This window comes from Serinus canaria, chromosome W (genome assembly GCF_022539315.1).
Source record: "Serinus canaria isolate serCan28SL12 chromosome W, serCan2020, whole genome shotgun sequence".
Taxonomy (NCBI): Eukaryota; Metazoa; Chordata; class Aves; order Passeriformes; family Fringillidae; genus Serinus; species Serinus canaria.
The window spans coordinates 1,100,952-1,122,402 of record NC_066342.1 but is presented as its reverse complement, the minus strand read 5'-3'; the positions used below and the strand labels follow the sequence as shown (position 1 = coordinate 1,122,402).

The 21,451-nt window shown below is 43.5% G+C and overlaps 2 protein-coding genes across 4 annotated transcripts in view; both read left to right on the top strand.

The window, feature by feature from the left end:
* LOC127060973 (uncharacterized) overlaps positions 1-21,451 on the top strand; it is a 959,777-nt gene that overhangs the window by 29,986 nt on the left and 908,340 nt on the right. The window lies entirely within an intron of this gene.
* The window catches only part of LOC103824902 (zinc finger protein 131-like), a 54,055-nt gene continuing 52,721 nt past the window's right edge, over positions 20,118-21,451 (top strand). For all 3 annotated transcript variants that reach the window (XM_050986358.1, XM_050986357.1, XM_050986356.1), the window contains exon 1: positions 20,118-20,348. The gene's annotated coding sequence lies outside the window, so the exon portion shown is untranslated. The remainder of the gene's footprint in view (positions 20,349-21,451) is intronic.

Sequence of the window (21,451 nt, the reverse complement as noted above, 5' to 3'; positions counted from 1 at the left end):
TTATCCTGTGTAGTAAGTAGCCTATTTATAGTCTCATGTATGTTAATTTTGTGTCTATTCAATAAATAATTAATTTTATAATAATCCTAATTGGCCATTATTAAGAACTTGCGAGCGAGAGCAATCTGGGGCACAGGCTGCCTCAAACAGAGCTACTCTCAGAAATCTGAGTCAAAGGCAGAACTTGCCCAAGCTCTCCTATGGCGTATAAATGTGAGACTCACAAGCAGAGAGCAAAATGAATCTGTTTATTGCAAAGTTACAACAGTACTTATACACTTAGTATGAGAATTTTTGTTCAGTCCTTTGCACGCAACCCAGTTGCAGGCCTGTAATAAATCCGTTGGCCTGACAGTTTGTTAGTTTTCTCAAGGTTTACAGGCTTTTGAAGAAACAGGATGCCGTTGCTGTTCTCAGATAGTGTGTTATTGAAGTTCTTCTATGCTTCCCAGGAATTTTCTGCAGTGCCAGGCTTTGCTGTTTCCTCACATCTCCCCCCTTTCTTTTAATTGGGGTCATAGATAAGGCTAAGGTAACCATGACTTGTTTTTGCATGCTTTTAACAGCTCTGATTATGTTAAAAAGGACAAGACAGAAGATTAAAAAGAATTTCATTGCCACACAACTCAGTCCAATGAAAACTCAGACTCATAAATTTATCCCAGAGAACCAATTTTTCAGATTTAGCCAAGACAGACAATTTTTCATATCTGTCAACACCTTTTGTTCCAGCAGTTTGTAAAGTTCTGAGTTGATCCTTTACTTGAGCGTGAAGTGACTATATTTTGTTGTAAGGATTTATCAAAGACCCCTTGGAGGTGGTTTTTTAACCACCTCCCAGTTCTGTTCCTTGTTATTCCATGGAAGGGGTGTGACACACAAGGAATTACGAATTTGTTCCCAATCGCAGTGCAGGGATAGACAATTTTTTGGGCCTCAACTCTCTTGCCTACCCATATAAGAGCAATTTCCAAGGCATCTAATCTAGCCATTATTTCTTTATCAATGTTTGTAATTCTTTTGTGATATTAGTTAAAGCCTGTTCCACAGTATGGGCAGTTTGAATGGAATGAGTTAGGGCAAAGACAGCCATAGAGGCTGTGGTTAATATTACTATGGCAGAAACAATGGCAAAGATTAACCGACACAGAAATTTGTGAACTTGTTTCTTGTAGTAGAAGGAATTGCAAGCAACCTCTCCCCTGATGAGTCACAGCTGTGCTAATTACCAAAGAGGAGGAACAGCCTAGCCCTTAATGGGACACAGCTATGTCCAATGAGGATGGGTGTTATAAAATAGTAGGTTAGCTGGTCGAGAGAGGACATTCAGAGAAGGCACAGAGAAGGTGTAGAGGTTTTTGGTTTTCTATTGGCCCTGCTGTGAGGGGCTTCTGTTGGACCCTGCTGGAGTAAGAGTCTGCTAGGAAAAGCCCGCAGTCAGAGTCTGTGGGGAGTTGGAGTCTGCTGGCAGTGCTATCTACTGAAACAGTTTTTTACTTGTTTGGCTTTCCTATTGGACTATTTAAGTCAATTGTGAGAGACCATCCTGTCCTTCCCAGGCCTGAGTATGGTTTACAGGTACCCAAATTTCAGATCTTCTTTTAAATGGAAGAAGGACAGAATAGTCACACATGTCTCCATAGGTTATACATTATTTGAAAACAAAAGAATCAGCAGATGAAAAATACAAACCATTTCTATAATCTATCGAAAAATCGTTAGCTAAAGCAAAAACATGTGGGTGTGAAGTACAAGTCATTAGTAATTGTTCTTCTTGCAATGTTAAAGTAGCAATTGTAGCATTCTTATCTAATTTTACTTGGTACATCCTATTGCCAAAAGCAGGTAACAACATTTTCCACAACTGTTTGTGCACATGAGAATGATTATTACCTAAATAATATTGAATTTATGATCCAGCCATTCCACCATCATGCCAAACAATACTGTGGTTTGCCTTTTGGGGTGGGAGAATGGTTGCATTGGTCCCACTTTCTTTAAAGATACCATGTGGTCCCCAATCACTTATCCTTCCGTACTGTAAGAATTGTTGTTGTGGCCATTGTCCTATACGTAATGTCTATTCCAAATGCTGTCTATTTGAGATGGGTGTAAAACAACATTTCAGGAAATTAGGTGGAGAGGCATCCACAGATTTGTTGGAGGTAGACAGATTGGCTGGCAATGTAATAGCAGTCAATTTTTTTGCATTGTCTGAGTGTACCTATATTAAATGTAATTGCATAGAAAAGTTAGCACAAGGTAAAGAGGTACTTGTTTGATTCCATGTTAAGCAAATAGGCAGTAGATCAGTAACAAAAGTAGTGTTAGTTCTATATGTATCTACAATATCCTGATCCATGGGAGGAAGACAAGTTCCTCCTACCCATTCCATTCCATTGTTGGTGAGAGGTGGGTCTGGATCCCAGCAAGTCAGAGGCTGAAACACTGGAGGTTGAATGATGTGGGCCCAGTAGATTCTCCCTTCAACCATTTGATGACAGTACAGCAGAAGAAAGACAACAAGGTTCATTGTTGTCATCCTTGGCTGGGTTTGATGTATCTCACTGGGAGACAATATGGTCCTGTAGGTAAAGAAACACATCCATAACCTCTCCTCCAAGCTAACAGTAGAACTGGACCTTTCCACTGACCACTATGTACATCCGTGTATGTAACTTCTGGGTAAACTCCTTCTCCATCAGCAGTCTGACCCAGGAGCCTTTTATGGGCAGTTAAGTCATCTCTACTGGAGAGATTAAAAAAATTTAAAATACACATTGATTTGTCAAGCTGCTCTCAAGGGAGCATGCTTATTGGATTTCCCCTCTTTTGTTTTTGTAGCATGCTTTCCAACATGTAATGTGCCCTTTTGACTATAGCTTGCCCTGTTGGGAAATGGGCAATACCTGTGATGTGTTTGATACCCCAAGTGTGGAAGAATTCTTGTGTTTTATGAGATGTATATGTGGGTCCATTATCTGTTGGGACACTCCCATTGTGCTGAAGGTACAAAGCCAATATTGGGTGGCATCTCTTGATTTCTCACCCTTGTGTGTTGTTGCTACTATGAATCCTAAAAAGGTATCAATAGAAACATGGACATATTTAAAAGTCCCAAACCTCAATGTGTGTTACATCTGTTTGCCAAATGTCATTAGGTTTCAATCCTTGTGGGTTTGTACATAATGCTTGTGGCAAAGAAAGAGTCTGCTGAGATTGTGAGCAAGTATTCACTACATCCTGTGCTTGTGGCAAAATCAGAGCAAATTGTTTTGCCAGTGCTCAGGCATTTTGATGGTAAAAATCATGAGAAAGTTTTGCCTGCCCTAACTTTTGTGGTATAGTGACTGTCATGGTGAGGGCATCCGCCCTTGCATTACCTTCCACTATAGGTCCAAGCAGAGTGGTGTGTGACCTAAGGTGCAGAATGTAATATTCACGACACTTGTGAAGTAAAAAGTTGTACTGAGTGGTTAATAACACAAAAAGATCTTTGTTAGAGACTTCCCTCAGGAATGAGTGCTCAATTCTCTTGACAATTCCTGTAACATAAAGAAAATCACAAACAATGTTGATAAGTTCCTGTGAAAAAAGGTGAAATGCTTCTACCACAGCTGCCAGTTCTACTACCTGGGTAGATCCAGGTTGAAAAATTATCAAATGTTCCCACTGTCCCTTATCATTTCTCCACAGGGTGACAGCTTTTCGTGTCTTTGCTGATCTCTCAGTGAAAATAGTTTTTGCATCAAGGATTGGAGTTTTCGCTTGCAGTCATCATTGTTGAAAGGGGAGTTCCTTGAAGGATTGTAGCAGGGTATGTTGAGGCATTGTGTGAAAAAATTGTCCATTATAGTCTGCAAGAGCAATTTGAAATGACAGTGAATCCCTGAAAAGATTCTCTAATTCTGCTGCAGCGATAGGGAGATATGTGACTGCAAAATACTATCCTGTCAGGTTCTGGCCACTTCCAGCTGCTGGGCTATTGCAGTAGCAATCAGTTCTGCTTTGAATTGTCCCAAGCCAATATCAGCACATTTTGATTTAATGAGAAAATTCCACATCAGCACGATTATGATTTGGGTCCAGGGCTTTTTTACAGTCACTGTTAGCATTTTCATAAGCAAGAGATTTTAAGACAGCATTAGCTACTTCCTGCGTATCAATTTGCCATCTAACAGTAGATTATAATCAGTCAATAAAGGTAATATATGGTTCATGAGGCCCCTGCCTCAGAGCAGCAAAACCAGATTCCAAATTTTTTTTTATCAGGTATCTTTTGAATTGCCCTCACGGCAATAACAGTAGACTGATCCCACGGTTGGGGGGAAGTCTTAACTGAGCCCGAGCAGTAGCAAATGCATCTGTGCCAGAGAGCTGTGACACAGTGATATTAATGGATGGTCACTGATTACCATTATTCAGTGCCTGAGTCTGAGCCAAATCTACAAATTCGGTCCACCAGAGTATTGTCCTCCTGTCAAAATTGTCTTAAAAAAAGATTTCCAATCCACTGGTAACATAGTATGTCCTTCTGCAATTACCTCCAATAAATTCATAGTAAAGGAGGAATGCAAACCATTTTCTTTCACCGATCTCCTCAATTCCTTTACCATCTCATATGACAATTGTTTGTAATGTGGGTTTTGATTACGATATACAACAGGCATTGCTTGAAAAAATTCAATATCACCCTCCTCCAGTGCTTGCCTCCAGCATCTTTGTATAAATCTTTCTGGCTCAGCTCCTATAGGTGGTAATCTTTCATCATCAGTCACTAGAGGAATGAGACAAGGTATAAGAAGGTGGTCAAATTTGTGAAATATTTACTGCAGCCTTTTTGCATGCTGTTTGTAGTATTACTTCTGTGCTAGGAGCAGCTGCTGCCATTGCAGGTACTGAGGCTAAAGGAGGATATAGATTTGGTTCTTGTCCAGATTCAATAAGACCTGGATCAAATGGTGTAGCAGACGCAGGGCTGGCTACGGCTCCGTGGAGGGATGTTTAGAGATAGGTATTTGCTGAGTCATAGGAATTGTATCAGGAGTCCTCACTCTGGTCCTCCTTATCTCTCTGTGACCCCATAGGCTAGTTTCCCTAACCCTTACAATTGGTCAGTTTTCAATCCTCCCTAACCCTATAAAAGAGGCTGTCTGGGCCCATTTTCCTCAGAAGAGCAGCTTCAAGACCCTTCACGAGACCCTCAGAATAAACCATCGTGGAATGCTCTTGGCGGCCTTCTCCTCTCTCATTTCGTCTGCCTTCCAGGAGCCACAGCCAGCCACTGCCCCTACAGCAAGCTGAGAGCTGAAATCACAAAAGAGCTGACTTTCACTAAGAGCTGAAAATCACTAAGCTTGCTAGGGGTCTCGGCTGTGCGGCAGTCTGGCCTAGGGCACCTGTCGTGGTTTAAGAGGAAATGAAGTTTTTTGTGATGGTGTGGGCAAGCCAATCGGTGTTCAGATTTAATATTGGCACCTGGTTTGTCCACTGAGGGCATGGATACGCCTCTGAGAACACAGGGGGTTAAAAGCTGTGATCTCCCAGGGGAACTTCCTCTTTGAATTCCGGCTTGAGACTGAGCAGACCCCCCTGCCCAGCCAGAGCTGGGCAGCGGGGAGGAGGGGAGCCATGTGGCTGGAAAGAGGTAGGCCAGGCCTAGGCCCAAGGGTGGAGGAGAACATTGCAAGGGCTTCGGGCAGCCATACTCCATTCCCCCCCCCCCCCCCCCGGAGAGAGAGGAGAGAGAGCCAGAGCCGGTGCCAGTGATAGCGCGGCCGGCATGAAGGAGAAGGGGGGGGGTGCCCAGCAGGGCAGCCAAGCGTGGGAGTTGATGAAGTAAACCAGCAGAGCCTGGGACTTTTAACCCCTCTGAGGAAGATGGAAACCTTGCTAATGCTGATTCCTACTAAAGTTGATGAGATTGAGAAGATGTTGAGATTGAGAAGATGTTGAGAAGAATTCTAGGTGGGAGGAGATGATGGAGTGGCTTTGGGCTGGACTTTTCTTGTATAGCCAAAGCAGAACCACTGGGGTTCCAGTGACACAGAGACTGCATTCTAGGGGGAGGCGATGGCTCAGAGCCAAGAGAGTGCAGTGATGTGGAGGAGTGTGAACAGAGACGACGGGCGAGAGGGTGGTGGTGGTGCCCTCCTCTTCGAAGAAGAAGAAGCAGAAGATGATCTCTGTTCAAGAGACCCCTCGGCCCCAGGGGGTGAAATTTGGGGGGCACAGGTGTCCCAAAAGGAGAAGGACTGTGCTCCCTTTGGAACTGGACAAAGTATCCTTAAAATGAAAAACCCTAGAAGCAGCTCTGATCCATGTGCAGTGGTGAGAGCACTGGACATGGAAGGAATGTGGCGCAAGAGGGACTCCTCTCTTCTCGAGGAATTGAGAATTGATTATCTAAAGGGTGGCAATGGAATTGGAAATTTGGTGGGGGGAGGAGGAAGAATTTGGAAGGTTTTCATCTTGTGTTCTATGTGTTTTGTGTGTCTTCCTTTGTAGTTTCAGGTTAATAAAAGTTTTTTCCCTTTTAACCTTAAGTTGGAGCCTGCTTTGCTCTGTCTCTGATCACATCTCACAGTGGGTGCCAGGGAAGGAGGTGATCTCGTGGGGGCACTGGCATTGCGCCAGGCTCAAACGATGACAGCACCCCAGCCTCCAGAGGGCTGAGGTGTTCGGCCTTGGGCCGCTTGCCTGGGGCGCTTACCCTGCGGGGAACCAGCTATCCGGATAAGAAGCTAGCCCCTGTGGCTCCATTCAGTTTACAAAATGGATTCTTTTTCTCTGGATCATTATCCTCAGGTGATGTTTCATTAATAAAAATATCAGAATCTGACAGCAATGCAGGTGGAGCATCTGCAAGGACGCAATGTCCTGGTTTAGGGCAAATTTGGGAGAGAATCCCCAAAAACGGCTTCTCCAAAATCAAACCAACACGGCCCCTCCCCCAATCAGTTCGGGAAGAATTCCTCGGAGAGAGGTGGAAAGAATCTGTTTATTTGACAAGCACAGCACCCCCAGCATACACAATGAACAATACCGAATGACACCACTCTTCCACTGCTCTGAGAAAGATGACAAATTCAGAAAGTCTCTCCTGGGGGTTTGCTCTGTTATCAGTCCCTCCGGCGCTGAGGCAGCTGCTGCAGTCACAAGGTGTAACCTCTCTCTCTGTGTTCTGAATCCCAGTCCGGAGCAGTCAGCAGGTCCAACGGGGTGGGGGGAACAGTCCAGAAAGGAATTTGGACTGTTTAACTAAAGTAACTAATGAGAAGGGGGGAAAAAAAGCAAGAGCAAGCAAAGCAGAAGCGAAGCAGAAGCAAGAGCGAAAGCAAAAAACAGGGCAAAAAGCAAAAAGCAGCAACATGCACTGGTGCTATCTGTATGTCCCGCCAGTGGCTGATAAGAGGCCCAAAACAAAACTCTCACTCTGCCAGTCTTAAAGGCACAGAACATAATATCCAGCATAAATTACATACACACGAATGGGGATAACAGTCACCCTAGGACACGCGACCTGCTTCCTTAAATTGTTGCAAAGCTGAGCATAACACACGCCAAGTAATAATGTCATCAGGGTGGACATTGTGATCAGAAATTTGTTGGGTTCGTAAACTTTCACCAACCTTTTGCCGGTAAGATCACAGGAACCATCTGATGGATACCAGGGACAAAAAAGTTTGACCCATATAAGTAACTGGATGAGGCTTTGGGGTTGGAGTTTATAACTCTGTCCCCTGGCGATGCTCAACAGACAGTCTATGTAGTTTTTGGAATTTCGTTGCGCCTTGCCCCATTATAAAAATGCTGCCCAACCGTTTGCAAAAGGCTAACCTGTTCTATAGCCAGCAATCAGAGGAGCTCCTTTGAGATCAGCTGAACACACACACGCTTAATTTGGTCAGGGTACACCACCGGACTAGATCACGTCAGTAGTAATGAAGGCCCTGTAGAATCAGGAGACATTTGTGGCGTATGAATGCGAGACTCACAAGCAGAGAGCAAAATGAATCTGTTTATTGCAAAGTTACGACAGTACTTATACACTTAGTATGAGAATTTTTGTTCAGTCCTTTGCACGCAACCCAGTTGCAGGCCTGTAATAAATCCGTTGGCCTGACAGTTTGTTAGTTTTCTCAAGGTTTACAGGCTTTTGAAGAAACAGGATGCCGTTGCTGTTCTCAGATAGTGTGTTATTGAAGTTCTTCCATGATTCCCAGGAATTTTCTGCAGTGCCAGGCTTTGCTGTTTCCTCACATCTCCCCTCTCATTCCTAACACTTATAGAATCCTTTCTTATTCTTCACATCCCTTGCCAAGTCCCATTCCATCCATGCCTTAGCTCTCCTGATCCCATCCCTACAAATGCAGACTGCTTTCCTGTACTCTTCCCAGGACACATGTTCCTGCTTCTACTGTCTGTTTATCTCCTTCTTCTCAGTTTGAGGAGCAGGTCTTTGCTCAGCCATGCTGGTTTTCTGCCTGCCTTGCCTGATTTCTTACACACCAGGATGGAGAGCTCTTGGAGTCTAGGAAAAGTGTCCTTAAAGAGTTGCCAGTTCTAGTCAGCTCCTCTGTGCCTAAGGACAGTTTCCCAGGGTATCTCATTCACTAACTCATTAAACATCTGGAAGGTGACTCTTCCAAAGTTCGGGGTCCTGACTTTGCTCTTTGCCAGGGTCCAGACCACAAACTCAACCAGGGCATAATCACTACAGCCCAGGCTGCCTTCAATCTTAACCTCCTTTATGAGCTGTCCTAGGTTACAATATTAAAATGTATTCTATCCCCATCTTCAAGAGTTGTTGAAACCAGGAGGGGCATTGTTTTTCCATATCTCCTGTTAATGGACCCATCAATGCCTTGCCACATGACTCAGAGATAACTCCCTCCGTGAGCCATTTCTGTTTAATGGGCATTCAAGGACCCACCCCATGACTCTTAGAATGATATCAGCCCATTGTGAGATGCTCCGCCCTGGGGGGGGGAGCTAAGCATCCCCACCTGGATATAATCTGGGGTTTGGGACAGAGCAAGCTGCCCTTACCCACTGGTTTTCAGAGGACAAGAGCTACCAGATCTTTTCTACAGGATCACTACTTCAACAAGACCATTTCATCTGGACTGCTACCACCACCCTAACTAGCAGAGTGTCAGGTTGCATTCTGACTTTGTCAGTGGTTTTTCTTTTGTATTATTGCATATATTTTGATGGGTTTTTTTTCTCCTTTTCTTAATAAATTGTATTTCTGACTTGGAGTCTCTCGCTGGTTTTGCTTTCAAACCAGAACACCCTTTCCCAGTGAGTCTGTGTGTGTGAACTTTCTAGGTGCAGGGAACGGTATTCCCTGTGAGACCTGGTGTCTGAGTATAACCAGTCTCTTGTCAACACTTTGTGTTTGGGTATTAACTGATGCTTTGCCTGCGAGACTTGGGAGGCAAGGGACGGATGCTGTAACACGGTGCCTTCGTGATCCTTCTCCTTGTGGAGTTTGCAAAGTTGCTCTGTTCGAGCTGTAATAGAGACATCTTGCTATAGTTGACTCTCGTGAATTTGAGATGGGGGGGGGTCTGTGTTCGGGGTCATATCAGAGTTTTTACTGTAACAGGGACAGCCTTTTGCAAGGCAGTAAAGTGAGTGTCAGTGGAAACAATGCTTTAATTGAAGACTGGATTGTGCAGGAAGAGAACTGAAGACTGATATTTTGTAAAGCAGAGTTTAGGTGGCGGAGACCAAGACAGGCACTTTGCCATTTATGTTATTCTAAGGAAACATAGGCTACTCAGAGAGCTATAAGGATTTTAGTAGCAACCAGTCATGAGAAGCAAAGAAGTAACAGGGTGTTTGAGTTATTAGAAAAGAGAGTTTCAAGTAATTTAAGAAACCCAGCAGAAATAATTAAAGCTGAGTGTGCTCAGCCTATTTTTTGTACCTCAAGACTTTTGAATTAAGACAAAGAGTTGGGATGGAGTAGAAAAATGGAGACTAAGAAAATGGAATTTTTAGTAGACACAGGGGCAACATACTTAGTGTTAAATAAAGCCTTGATGCCTATAAAAGATGATTATGTTATGGTAAGGAGGCAACTAGCCAATCTGAAAAGCATACTTTGCAAACCGTCAAAATATTCATAGGTTTTTGTATCTGCCCAACTCTCCAAAGGCACTGTGGGGTAGGGATTTGTTGGAGCAGCTGGAAGCAAAGATCACATTTAAAGATGGGGAGATTATTTTGGAGGTAAAGGATCAACAATATGTAGACATACTAAGCTTAATTTTGACAATTAGTGAGACCAAAATTGAAAATAAGGATGAAATTAATGGATCAGGTGTTTTCTGGGGTATGGGCCTCTAACATACCAGGGAGGGCAAAGAATGCACCTCCTGTGCAAGTTAAGGAAAACAACCAGTTAGGGTCAGACAGTAAAAGCCTGATCTGCACCCAGTGGGGGCAAATCCATGTACATTGCTAACATGTTTGACACCTGAACTAACCTGGTTTAACGTTTTAGATTTGAAGGATGCCTTCTTTTGCCTCTCTGTCCATGAAGCCAGACAGAAGATTTTTGCCTTCAAATGGGCAAATCCCAAGAGTGGGCGTAAGACTCAGCTCACATAGATGATATTGCCCCAAGGTTTAACAACAGCCCTAAGATATTCAGAGAACAACCTGCAAGAGATCTATAGTCCTGGGAAGCTCCATCAGAGGAAGGACAGCTGCTGCAGTATATAGACAACCTCCTGATAACTACCCGAACCCAAGAGGCATGTGTAGATTAGATGGTAAGCCTCCTGAACTTTTTTTGGGTTTACAAGGGTATAGAGTACCTCAGAAAAAGGCTCAGACAGTGAAGCCAACAGTCACCTACCTGACTTACGAGGTCAATGCTAGGCAAAGAACTCTAAGGCAAGACCGAAAGGAAGCACACAGGTTCACCCTAGGCAAGAAGATGACTCTACTAGGGTCCCATACAGTGTCTGCAGTGCTGGAAGTAAAAGGCAGACACTGGCTTTCCCCACAAAGATTCCTGAAGTACCAAGCCATAATGGTAGAAGAAGATGATCTAGAGATTGTAGTCACTAACTCTGTGAACCCAGCTTCTTTTCTCAGTGGGATACAGGAGAACCAGTGATCCATGATTGCCTGGAAGCTATCGAGACCACCTACTCCAACCATCTGGATTTGAAGGATAATGCAAAGACCTGGTTCACCAATGGGAGTAGTTATGACATCAGTGGAAAGAGACATGCTAGGTATGCTGTCACCACCTGCAGAGAGATAACAGTCTAGACTGCTATCAATAAACACCTCTGTACAAAAGTCAGAGAACTGGCAAACTCAAGGTATGCATTTGAGGTTGTACATGCACACGGAGCAATTTGGATGCACAAGAAAGAATAAAACTGTTAGAAGCTGTCCAGCTACCTGAGATTGCATATCAAAGCATACCAGAGAGTGAGCTCAGAATTGGAGGAAGGAAATGGTCTGGCGGACAGAGGCAAAAGAAGCAGCAAAAGGTGAGATTCCCACTGAGGGGGCCCTAATTCCAGATGGCCCTTGAAGGTAAGCCAGAATAAAAACAGAAAGTTAATCCAAGATTAAGAAGTGATATATGACAAAGAGGGGTGGGCTACTATAAACAAGAAGCTAGTAATCCCTTCCCATTTGTTGTGGTCACTAATAAGGGAGAAGCACCAGAAAGCACACTGGGGAGTTGATGCCCTGAACACCTACCTGATTGAAAGAATCATTACCAGGAATTTATATGCCACTATTACTCAAGTGACCCGACAGTGTGATCTTTGCCTCCAGACTAACCCCAAGAATTCCCCCAAGCCAAAACTTGGTCAGATTGGGAAGGGCCATGGACCAGGACAGCAGTGGCAAATTGACTTTTCAGAACTCCCAAGGAAAGGGGGCTATCGGTATTTATTGGTATTGACAGATACATTTTCAGGGTGGCCAGAAGCATTCCCCACCAGGACTGTTAAGGCTCGGGAGGTGACCAGGGTATTATTTACAAGAAATAATACCATGCTTCAGAGTTCCAGCCATGATGTCCTGAGATAGAGGATCACGTTTCTTTTCCAGGATAGTGCAACAGATTAGTAGCCACCTAGGCATGGATTGAGAACTTCAAACTCCATACCACCCCCAATCGAATGGCCAGGTGGAAAAAATGAACCATTTGATTAAGCAACAAATTGGCCCCAAGCTCTTCCACTGGCATTGTTGTGAATTCAAACTAAACCTAGAGCCAAAGAAAGGTTGAGTTCCTTTAAAATGCTTTATGGAAGACCATATGGAATACAAAAGGGGATGTCTACACACATCAGAGAGGTGATATTGGCCACATATATGGTGGCTTTAAGTAAAATTGAAAAACGTGGCTGGAACTCGGAGCAGGGAGCCAGATGGACCAGTGCATAACATATAGCCTAGGGATTATGTATATGCTAAGTTTCTAACATAAAAACTTTGGAACCACAGTGGGAAGGGCCATTCCAGGTGCTTCTCACCATTTTCACCACAATTAAGATCAAGGAGCAGAGTGCCTTGATCCACCACTCTCAAGTGAAGAAGGCCCCAGAAGCCCCTTGGAAAGTGACACTGGGAGACAATGAACTGAAACTAAAACTTACTTGGGCAAAATGAGTATACTGCAGCCAGGAGTAGTTAGTAATTTCATTTGCAGAATTGTTCTGTGTGTAATTGAAATTGAAGTCTTAGAATTAGAAGGTACCTCTATCCAAAACAATGTTGAATAGCCTTGGTTCCAAGCTTTTATTGGGTACACTAGATCCATGGGAAAACATTCTGATATAAAATATTTAAACCTATCAACTGTGGTAATGCATGGGAGTCGGGTATATGGGAAGCAGGAGTGGCAAGAACAGTGACTGTGAACACTTCAAGGGATCAAAGGAAAAGAAATCAGGGTAGGATGCCGGATGATCAATGGGACCATGAGAGAGCAAATCAAATTAGTGTTTCAGCTTTTCCTACATACATACATAAACCAAGAGGTTTATAATGGCCCAAGTAAATCAGGCTGTTGGTATAATTTCACATTAATACAGCCTGTAGAGGTGACCTGTCTCTGGGCTCATGATATTATTGGGATCTCATTCAAATTTAAAATAGCTGAGATTTAAAATAGATTAAGATCTCTTACAACAACAGAACCTCATTCAACTCACACCAGTACTCAAGCAACTCAAACCCAAACCAAACTTGAACCTAAGGTCTATGAAATAAGCCCATACATAATAAAGAATATGGGTCAACAACAACTGTTGTTTAATCCAGAGTGGTCTCTCAAATGTGTCGAATTACTGATACAAATCAACATATCAGAAATCAAACCATCCTGCTCCTCTTTCCTGAGGACATCCTTTGAGGGCTGGACAATGCGGTTACAAAAACAAATACACCTCAGGAACAGAATAAGAAGGGATTTAACTGGGATATTAGAGACAGGATTGGGAGTTTTAAACAGAATTGACTCAGAAATATTAATGAACAAGCTGGCCACTGCAACAAGTGATCTAACAAAACTAAAACAGCCCCTGCAGTCATCTTTATTGGCATTAGGAACTAGTCAGTGGCAAATTTCAAAAGTGCTACCAAAATGAGAAAAGGCTGGGGACCAAGACCACAAGTTGATAGTAGACGCACTTAGTATAGTTCAAGATAATGCGTCCTTAGCTGTAAAATAATGAAGCCACAGGGGCTAGCTTCTTAGCCGGATAGCTGGTTCCCCATAGGGTAAGCGCCCCAGGCAAGCAGTCTCAAGGCCAGATACCTCAGCCCTCTGGAGGCTGGGGTGCCCTAGGCCAGACTGCGGCACAGCCGTGGCCCCTAGCAAGCTTAGTGATTATCAGCTCTCAGTGAAATCAGCTCTTTTATGGTTTCAGCTCTTAGCTTGCTCGTAGGGGCTGTGGCTGGCCGTGGCTTCTGGAAGGCAGACGAAATGAGAGAGGAGAAGGCGGCTTCAGAAAATTCCACAATGGTTTATTCTGAGGGTCTCGTGAAGGGTCCGATAACAGCTCTTCTAAAGGAATGGGCCGAGACAGCCCCTTTTATAGGGTTAGGGAGGATTGAAAACTGACCAATTGTAAAGGTTAGGGAAACTGGCCTATGGGGTCACAGAGAGATAAGGAGGACCAGAGTGAGGACTCCTGGTTCAATTCCTATGACTCAGCAAATACCTACCTCTAAACCTCCCTCCACGGAGCCGTAGCTGGCCCTGTGTCTGCTACACTTAGCTTTCAGTTGTATACAAGCACAGTTATGGATGCAAGCAACAGCAGCCTTGATCATACAGAAAGAGGGTGAAAGTGATTTTCCAGTTGAGATCCAAAATATTGTTTGGGATAATGTGATTGATTTTGAAAGAAAGTTCCAATCTTGGTGGACTATGGTAAATTTTACCTACGATTCTGCTTCTAATGTGGCCACTGCCTTTGTACTTACTCTACGTAATGCCACTGTTTATGTTATTCACCCCATCATTGCACTAGGATTAAACCATGAGAAAACGGTGCTTTATCCTTTGGAACATAGAGTGTGGGCACGAAAGATGAATAAGAAGTGGCAAACAGTAAACTTAGAATCTTGTGTTACCTGGGAACAACTAGGATTCATCTGTGAAAGCAACACTATTGATGCTCAAGATGTGTGTCTTGACACTGAACAAAGTATTTGCCACTTCAAGATTCATCCAGTCACTAATCAGAAAACTGCTTGTATACAGTGGTAAAAGTTGTGTATGCTTAAGGACTGCTTGTACTTTTGTAGAAATCAATAACAACAGTGTAGTTTTACCTAGTAAAAATCATTCTAATTTTTGTATTTGTAATTTTGTTAAGATTATCAGGTGTGATTTTTCATATTTGGCACCAGTGAAATCCCACCAGCTGATCAGAAACAATCACACAATGTATCAAAGGCTATCACCTACTCCTATTGGAATGGATCTTACATTAGTAAGACAATTAATTAAACACAAGACCTAAATGAGATTTTGAAGAAGATCCAGAAAAGCGGAGAAAATACTCTAATTAAAGTCCATCATAATACAAAAGAAATAGGCAGAATTCTGCAAAAAATAAAACAGGATGCAGATCATAATTGGTGGGATGTAATCTTTGGATGGTCACCAACTGCAACTGGGATTTTCAATATGTTGTGTCACCCCATTGTAGTTTTATTGATATTAGCTGGGGTGGGTTTAGGGTTATCTTTTATAGTGCTAATTTGGAATTGGAGAATACTACAACAAGTAGTGGTGTTGACCTCCTTATCAAATGTACATGGCAAAGCATTAAGAGACATCTATTATCGTAGAAATTTGTACTAAGTAAATTTTGGATTTTTTTGTTTAGTCTTTTACCTTGGGTGTTCACAAAAGGCCTGCAGAGAGAACAAAGGAGATGCAAGACTACTTAGAAAGGAATTCAACCATTCAAGCTGAAGAAAGATAGAAAGCCCCCCCCCCCCCCCCCCCCCCCCCCCCCCCCCCGCCTCTCGCTGACCTTGAGACTGAAGCAGACAGAAAAACTGAATCTGGGTTATAAACACCACATTACAACTATGTGACTGAAGAACTGCGCAGGCTCATAAAATTTATAAGACAGTTTAATGCATATGCATATGTCTTTTATGCATATACAACAGGTTAGGGGATAAAGTAGACTTGGGAATTTCTGGGGGTGCGCATGTCCTTGGGGAGCATGTGTCCAGTACTGAAATAAATCATACCGGCTTTACAACTTTTACAAGTTGTGGAGGTTTTTTTTCTGCAAATCACGAAGTACCTGAGGAACAGTGGAAAAACCACAATACAAAAGTGCAAAAAGTGATTTACCTGGAAATTAGCAAAAAGAGAGTGACAAGAAAATAGAGGGCAAGACCAAGTTGGCCACTGTACTCACCGCCAAGATCATATACACCTGCTATGGGTAGCAACCCCATAGGCATTGGAGGTGGGGGTAGAAGCTATACTGGACCTCTGTTATTCTTTTTTTGTCTGTTACTCCTTTTTTGTCTTTTCCCTTTTGGACTTCAAGCAAATCCATGTCATAAGTGCTACCAATTGCTTTACTTAGGAAAAACCCAAGGTTCTTTTTTCACTGCTCACACCCACATCAACAGATACTGTTATGACTCATCCAAATTAGAAACCTGTACACAGAATGGGCAGATATTCTGGGTTGCAGAAAACTTAGGACAAGGTGGTCAAAGGCTGGGAAGTAAATGCCCAAACGGTGAAAGATGGGTTTGCTTTAAAATTGCTCTCAGGGGTTAAGTCCAGGATTTGGTAAAAGAACAGATAGTAAGCAAGATGACAAAGCAAATACAGCAATCTAACCCCAGGTCAACCCCATATGAAGATTTGTATACAAAACTCAAACATCAATTGGAAAAAGAAATAGAAATCCCTAGACTAGGGAAAAACCTGCTTGTGGATTTGGGGGAAAGATTAAGTAGAGAACTAAACGTAACCAACTGTTGGGTTTGTGGGGGGCCCATAACAACAGAGGAATGGCCATGGAAAGGCGGTAGCCTAGGCCCTGTTGAACTCCTTAAATGGAACCGAACAAATATAAGAGTGGAGAACCAACTAGAAGGGTGGATCTTGAGTTCAACAGTGATAGGAGAAGAGTGCCTTTGGCACACTGGGAAAATTTTTCTTAATAGAGTAGGAAGTACCCCCTGTAAGAGATAAAAAGTCAGTAATGGGACTTTTACATGGTGTGTCCCCAAAGAACCAACAGTGTACTGGGCCCAGAGAAAAACTAATAAAAACTGTGAATACAATAATGAAGCTGGACTTTTTCTGTGTAATGATAGAGGCAAGAATCCCTATTCTGAAATCCTAGAGATATCCAAATTTTGGGAAAATATACATCAACAGAGTAACGATTATTGGAGAATGCCAGATGGCCTATTCTGAATATGTGGGAAAAGAGTTTATCCAAAAGTACCCGTCCTCCTGGTGGAAAGGGAGTTGTACTCTGGGAATTATACAGCCAGGATTTTTTTCTTTTACCGGGGCAGGATGGGGATGACTTAGGGGTACCAGTTTATGAAGCCTTGAAAAGAAATAAAAGGGAATTAATTGGAGGATCTCAAAAATGGGGGAATGAGAAATGGCCTCCGGAACAAATATTGGAAATGTATGCGCCAGCCACATGGGCACAAGATGGGAGTTGGGAATACCAAACCCCAATTTATATGCTAAGTCATAAGACTCCAAGCAGTTGTAGAAATAATAACTAACAAAACTCCTCTAACACTGGAATTCATATCAAACCAACAAAGGCAAACAAGAACTGTAGTGTACCAGAATAGGTTGGCCTTAGACTACTTATTAGCAGAAGAAGGGGGTGTCTGTGGAAAATTTAATACATCCGACTTTTGTTTGAAAATAGATGGTAACGGGGATGACGTCTTGGATATAGCCAAGGATATCAGAAAAATAGCTCACGTCCCGGTCCAGAAATAGGAATCGATACTAGAAGCCAGTTGGTAGGACAATTTATTGGGAATGGAATGGTGGAAAAAGCTAAGCTTCTTCCTCTTATGTGCAGCAGCTGGTTTATTATTTCTTCCTTGTCTGATTCAATGTTTTATTCAGCTAATCACCAGCGTAGTCCAAGATATGCCAGTAGTGGCGATGCCTATGGACCCAAAATTGGCTATATCCATAACAGCACAAAAGATAAAAGTGTTAAAGAAGCAAGACAAAACAAAGGACCCATTCGAAGAAGCTTAAGTGATTTATGAAAAACATGAGCATATCACCAAAGTTAAAAATAAGAATTATTGCTCAAGCCAAATGATTTATGAAAAGGAAGAGGAGGGATTGTGATAAATATATTAGTGTTGGCTTTCACAATTCTTAGAGTGAATACTATGTGTTTTATAATGTTGACTTTTGTAAAAGAAGTTTTGCTAAATTTAGTTCTTTTAATGCAAATGTTGTGTTGTGATACCAGTGTTGGTGAAGAGTTGTTGTAATGTTAACATTTAATCAATCAAGGAATTGAAACCTGTTAAATGTATCAAAAAGTAATAAATGACCATGACTAGGACAACTGCACATGCTCCAAAAAGGCAGGATGGAGGAGGAACTATGTTAAAATGTTTGAATATGTATAACCGTTTGTAAATATGTATTTGGCTGATGCAATACCCAGGGTATGTAGGGGGTTTTGCTATGTTGACTGGCATGCCTCTGGCTGCAGCTAAGCACCCAGCACTGATCCTTTTGCTTTGTTGACTTTGTCCATTATTGTTCCTTATTAAATTTTCTTTAAATTTTAACTGAGTGGGCTTCGTTTCTCACAGCGAAGAACCAGAAGACACAAGACCCTAATATTATTACTGGTCTGAACTGTTGCATGAGGGGTGGGGAATTGAGATTATAAGGGTATAATTGCCCAGGGATTTTTTTTTTTGTTTGAGGTCCTTCTTCAGAAACATCTACCTTAAGCTATAGTGTTATTAATAAAAAGGACTACATAGAAGTTCCTTTTGACTTATTGATTCAGCAGAAACCTAGAATTGAACCCTGTTATGGTGGTTAGCATGTATAATTTCTGTAACACAGTAAAGGCAGTCAATTATTGCCAACACTTTGGTTACAAGTAATTTGCACGTACTTGGTTTATTTATGAAACTGGCAAACGTAGAGACTTTAGGCCAGGGAAAAAAAAGACGGTGTTTAATCTTATCCTAATGATGAATTAAACTGCATTTTTCTTTCATGTTCGGAAAGCATCCGTGTTCCTCCCACGGGTGGAACAGTCAATACCCCTCCCATAGCCAATCACCCTGCCAGGTGCAATGGCCACCCGCCAGCGCTAGGACTCTGTCCTGGGTTGACTATATGATGCTTTTATCCCCCCTTGTCTTGCTCTGTTTATGCTGAATAATAAGTTTTGCACCTTTAAGACTTGTTCCAGAGAGTGAAGGGGGGGGGGAGAGAAGAAGCGCGCAGTTTGTTTTCAAACACTGCACTCACTCCTCCACATTCCTGCTCCTGGACTGCGTTGTCTGTGGATGGACAGACAGCGGGACAGAGCTCTCCTTTGTTTTAGTTAGTTTTAGCTAGCTGAGGCAAAGAAGTTCCCTGGACTGTGGGGTTTTTTTTCTCTTTTCTTTAGACCTGTTTAAACCTGCTCTGGACTGAACACCCAGAAGAGCACCAGCAGCTCAGGACTGGGACTGTGCGAAATAACAGTCGGAGCCTCTAGTTCCCGTGGCTACCCCACCCCGCGTGGGCACTGTGAAAAGTGTTTTTGTGATTCGTGTCAATTGGCAATGGAATCAGCAAATGCTTGTATATCTGCTGTGTCGAAAGTGGACACGTTCCCTGGGATAACTACAAAGAACGGTTTTGAAACTTTCTGACCGAATAGCCAAATAAAGCATTGAACAAAAAAAAAAAAAAAAAAAATAGAAGTATAGTAGAGTAAAGAGATAAGGTGGTAAAAACGACTGATGCTTAGAATAACATAGAGGAAGCTGTGGTAAAGCTAAGGGATATTGCAACAAAGCGACTAAATGCTTATGTATAATAAAAAGCTTGATGCACTTGTATGAGACTAAAATTATTTAGCAGACACTGGTGAAGGGTCTCCCTCCAGACGACCACGAGCAGGACCGGAAGCCAACAACCACCTGGAAAGATTATGAAATTGCTGATCCCAGCTTACTGATATTTGCTGATTTGGACTAACACAAGCACACTGGAAAATGCTTTGTAGGCTTAAAACCAGTATATATACTTTACCGAACTTGTAAGTGGCGTGTGCCGTGAGTGGAGCGGTGACTCCCCAGCCACCCAGCGCTGTTTGCTTGCTTTCTTTTAAATAAAATATAAAAAATAAATTTCGGTTTGGCTATTGAAATTTTATATCATCACTACCTGCTCCCCTGCGGAGAGAGCTAGCGACACGGAAGCGGGCCAATCCTAGGGGAAGTAGCCCCCCTGCCCCCTCCCCCCGCCGTTCCCAGGCTCAACCCGGCCGGCTGCGGCGCCTCACGGCAACGTCAGCCACCCCCAACGGCCGCTACCCACCCGCAGCCATACGGTGCTGACACACGCACACATCCCATACTACAACTCTCAGGATGCTCCGAGCAGTCGAACCACGTCCCTCACTACCTGCGCACCCTGTCGTGTGAAAGGTGGCCCTACCGTCACTTCCGCACGCTGTGCAGGCCGGGAATGCGAGTAGCGATTGGCCGGCGCCTGCCCTGCTTTCCACCGTGCAGGGGAGCAGGAAGCAGTAACGGCAAAGCGAGCGCGTCAGGGTGAGGGGCTCCTTACGGTGAGTTACCCAGCAGAACTGCCTCCAGAGTGTGACCCAGCCGGGAATTGAAAAGGAATCGATTTAATGCGCCCTTTGATGACGTAATAACGACTAATGAGGTGGCGGTGTGCTAAACGCATGGTTCGGGCCGGCACTGGTTGGGTCCCTTCCTCAGGGGAGCCCTTGTGGGATACTTGCGTCTGCCGGTGGTTGCGCACACCTCTCTCGGAATGCCCGTGCCCGTGCCCGTGCCCGGCAGGCACTTAGCACTCATTAGGCCTTCTGCGGCTTCTGAGACTCGGCGGACGCACATTTGCTTCTCCGCCTGAGGCGGGCTCTGCTGCCGCCTTACGATTGGCGGGGTTCGCGCAGATTTCTGTCAGCGCCCGCCAGTGGGGCTGCGGCGGTCCGCGGGGCTGTGAGGGGCTTTGACAGGGCTGGGCCTCGGCCTCGCTTTCGAGAGCTTCGCGCTGACTCGAGCCGGCGGGAACTACAAGGGGTTTTGGCGACGGGCCGCAGTTCTGCCTCTCAGCTGCTATGGACAACGTGAGGCTTCTCCTGCCCCTTGAAAGTGCGACACCCCAACGTATGCCCTGCTCTGCTTTGTCAGGACGTGGGTGCCTTGGTCACCTCTGTCTTAGCGATAGCGAGTCCTTGTATGTGATTGAGAGGGAACTGAGGGGCTGGCTTGTGTCCTTACTCTGTGGTTGCTATCTTTGAATAAAAATAAATAGAAAAGTGCATAAGAAATTCTCATGTCTGTGTTATTTTCAAGCAACTACTGCTGTTACCCACCAAACACCCCTCATTTTCTTTTCCTGATGTGGCTACAATGAGATGGCAGGGGTTTGGCCAGTGCTCAGTCTGCTGTTCTGTTGTCTGCTTTGCCTGCCTGCATTTGCATACAATACATATAGACAAAGAAAACAAATGTCTTGTGCCTGAAATAAGAGGAGTTCCTGTTGAAGTCCAGGAGTGTGGAAGTAATAAGAAGGCTTTATTGAGGTAGATTTATGAGAAAAAAATTGCGAATTGTGTGCATATTGAGATGCATCTAGTGTCAGAAGTTAATAAGGTTAAGTCAGTAGTCAACTGGGTCTACTGAAAAATCCACTTAAATA